Here is a 3,708-nt window from a genome sequence, read left to right as displayed (position 1 = left end):
GCCTGGCGTGCTGCAGTTCATGGGGTCACAAAGAGTCGGACATGACTGAGCGAATGAACTGAACTGAACTGAAGCCTGACTAGAGGTTTGTAAATTTTTTTATTTTTAAACACACACACACAGACTCATACACAGCTCTTGGTATTATTGATTTTCTCTAGTGTTTTTTCAATCTCTATTTTCATTATTTCACCTATGATCTTTATTATTTCCTTCCTCCTTCTTCTGCATTTGGGTTTTTTTTTCTTCTTTGTATAATTCTTTTAGGTGATTGGTGTAATGGTTTACTTGAGATTTTTCTTATTTCTTGAGGTAGACTTGTATCACTATGAACTCCCCTCTTAGAACTGCTTTTGCTGCATCTCAGAGCTTTTGTTAGGTTGTAGTTTCTTTTTTTTTTTTTTGTCTCAAGGTATTTTCTGATTTCTTCTTTGATTTCATTGTTGACCCATTGGTTTTTTGGTAAAATGTTTAGTTTTCATGCATTCCTTCTTTCCCAATTTTTCTTTCTGTGGTTGATTTCTCGTATTATACCATAGTCGTCAGAGAAGATGCTTGAAATAATTTCTATGCTCTTTAATGTGTTGAGACTTGTTTTGTGACCTAGTATGTGGTCCATTCTAGAGAATGTTTCATGTGCATTTGAAAAGAATGTGTATCCCACTTTTTTTGTATATAGTGTCCTCAGATATTAGTTAAGTCCACCTGGTCTGTTGTGTCATGTAGGACGGCTGCTGCCTTCTTGACTTTTTTGTCCAGATGCTCTGTCCATTAATGTTGGTAGAGTGCTATTGTTTTCTCCCTTTATGTCTGTTAGCATTTGTTTTGTATATTTATGTGCTCCTATATTGATTGCATATATGTCAATGAGTATAATATCCTCTTGTTGTATTGATCCATTTATCATTATCTAATACCCTTATTTATCTTTCTTTATGACTTTTGTTTTAAACTCTATTTTGTTTGATTTGAGTATTGCTACCTCTGCTTTCTTATAATTTCCATTTGCTTTGCATGAAATATATTTTCCCATTCCCTCACTTTTATGCTGTGTGTGTCTTCCACCCTGAAGTGAGAGTCTTGTCGGTGGCATATTGTAGATTCTTATTTCTTTAATCCAGTCTGCTACTGTATGTCATTTGATTGGAGCACTTATTCCATTGTGACTTAAAGTAACTCTTAGTAGGTATGTACTTATTGCCATTTTAAACTTTGTTTATGTAGTTTACTCATTTCTTCTTCTGTTTGTTTTTATTTTTGTGGTTTGATGATTTTCTTTTGTAGTATGCTTAAGTTCCTTCTCTTTTGGTTTTTGTGAATCTGTTGTATGTGTTTGATTTGTGGTTAACCTAGTTTTCAAGTATGTTACCCATGATTATACCCACTTGCTTTAAACTGACAGTTATACAAGTTCAAACACATTCTAAAAATCTAATTTTTATACTTCTCTCCCCACACTCTGCAGTTTTGATGTCTTGCTTCATATCTTCATGCTCATCCTTTTGCTGTTTATTGTAATAGTTATAATCACTCTTACAAAAATTTTTTGTTTGTTTTTTAAACTATGTACTGGTTTACTTAAATATCCTCAAGTCTTTTATTCATTTGCCTTTCTTATCATGATTTTCCACTTCCTATAGATTCTTGCTTCTTTTCTATTTTGAGAAGACCTTTCAGTATTTCTTTTAGGGTAGGTTTAGTATTACTGACTTAGTTTTAGCTTACCTGTGAAATTTTTATTTCACCTTCTATTTTAAATGATAATCTTGCTGGACAGAATAGTGTAGTTTACAGTATTTCCCTCTCATGACTTTGAATATATCATGCCACTCCCTTCTGGCCTGCAAAGTTTCTGCAGAGAAATCAGTTGATAGTCTTATGAGAGTTCCCTTATAACTTAATCTTTATTTTTCTCTTGCTGTCTTCAGAATCCTCTCTTTAACTTTTGCATTTTAATTATAATGTGTCTTGCTACAGATCTGTTTGGGTTCATATCATTTTAGATTCTCTATATTTCCTGTACTCGAATATCTATTTCCTTCTTTACATTTGGAAAGTTTTCAGCCATAATTTCTCCCAATACCTTTTTGATCCCCGCTTTTTTGTCTCTTTTTCTTTGCGAAGTCCTATTAAGTGTAAGTAAGCACACTTTATATTATCACATAGACCCCATATATTGCTATCCACAGCACGATTTCCATTATTCTATTTTGCAGATCACTTATTTGTTCTTCTTTGTCATATAGTGCTATTCATTGCTTCTAGATTGGTTTTTTTTTTTTCATTTTAAACAAGAAGTTTATTTAAACAACAAGATGCTTCACTTGAAGGGAAAACTATCTAGGATTCATTTCTTTTAGAGTAATTTATCCCTACTTAAAGACAGATTGCCCTACATGTAACAGCTACGTACAAAAAAGTTATAAAATTGTCCTTGGTTTTACAATGATAAATGAAAAACATTAAAATTCTCCAATCAAACAAGGTATGCAAGAATTTTTATGTTGTTCTTTTTTTTGTTAAACAGTGAGAGCAAAATAACTTACTGGGATATAAAGATAAGAGCTGATGAGCAGGCCACTAATGGAGAAAAGGGGGTATTTTCACAGAGTCAGTGTTTTTCCCCATCCCATCTCCATTTGATGTCAATCAAAACATACCATTGGCCATTTAGTTAAAAAAAATGCAATATGCTTGTGCACATACACCTGTTACTTTATGTACAATAAAGGAATGGGGAAGGGGAAAATGAAAGAATAGAGAAACTATACTGTAGTAGTCAGGATGTGGTGGAACCAAATCGCGGTTTTCTAATTGAGAATGTCTTCTTGGTCTGGAGGAACAGAATTCTGGAGTAAAGTAGCAGGTTCCCTTTTTAGTAGACACCTCCTGTCTGCTGCTGGAATACATCAATTGTATCTTCATCTTCCATCTCCAACTGTGCAGGTGTGTCTGTTTCACTGATTGGCTGCCCGTCAAATCGGAATCTGATCTGCCTCATTGACAAACCCTGTCGTTCACAATAGGCTTTCATTAGTTTACTAAGTGGTGTATGCCTCTTAATCTTAAACTGCACCACAGAACCATCCTGCCCCGCCACCTTCAAATTAATATGATCGTTGTTCTCAGTCTTGACTCCTTCCTTGGGCTTTTCGTCCGCCATGGCGAGCGCGGGAGTCTCCTCAGCTGCCGCTTCACAAAAGAGGTACCAGGTCCGCAGGGAACGAGCACACAAGCAGCACCAGGAGCGGCTAGATTGGTTTTTATTTCAGCAATTGAATTGTTTGATTGACTCATCTTTATAGTTTTTAGTTCATTGTTACAGTGAGCTACATTTTTATCAATAACCTTTCTTAAGTTCTTCAGCATTTTTATTGCTTGCTTTTTGAACCCAGGGTCTGATAGACTATTGAGGTCTGTTTCGTTATTTTTTTCAGGGGATTTCTCTTGTTCTTTTGATTTAAAGTAGTTTCTCTGCTTTTTCATATTACTTAACTCTCTCAGAATTTAGGAGAAATAGTTATCTACTGTGGTCTTAAAGGAGTGTTTTTATGTAAGATCATCCCTGTGAATACTATGTGTTTTCAGTATTTTGGGTGTAAAGGTTGGTTTTGGTATAGAAAACAACCATGTCTTTCTTCAGAGTGTGCTGACTGTTATCCCTTGCTAGGGAGTGTGATTGATGTTGTGTTTAGAGATTGTGCTGGA

The 3,708-nt window shown here is 34.8% G+C and overlaps 1 pseudogene across 1 annotated transcript; it reads right to left on the bottom strand.

The window, feature by feature from the left end:
- On the bottom strand, positions 2,444–3,265 carry LOC108635859 (annotated as a pseudogene). Its single transcript, XR_001917995.1, has one exon. The product of XR_001917995.1 is annotated as a small ubiquitin-related modifier 2 pseudogene (transcript).

The sequence above is a fragment of the Capra hircus genome, chromosome 4 (assembly GCF_001704415.2).
Source record: "Capra hircus breed San Clemente chromosome 4, ASM170441v1, whole genome shotgun sequence".
Taxonomy (NCBI): domain Eukaryota; kingdom Metazoa; phylum Chordata; class Mammalia; order Artiodactyla; family Bovidae; genus Capra; species Capra hircus.
Note: the sequence above shows the minus strand (reverse complement) of the source record. Positions and strands in the feature narration are given on the sequence as shown.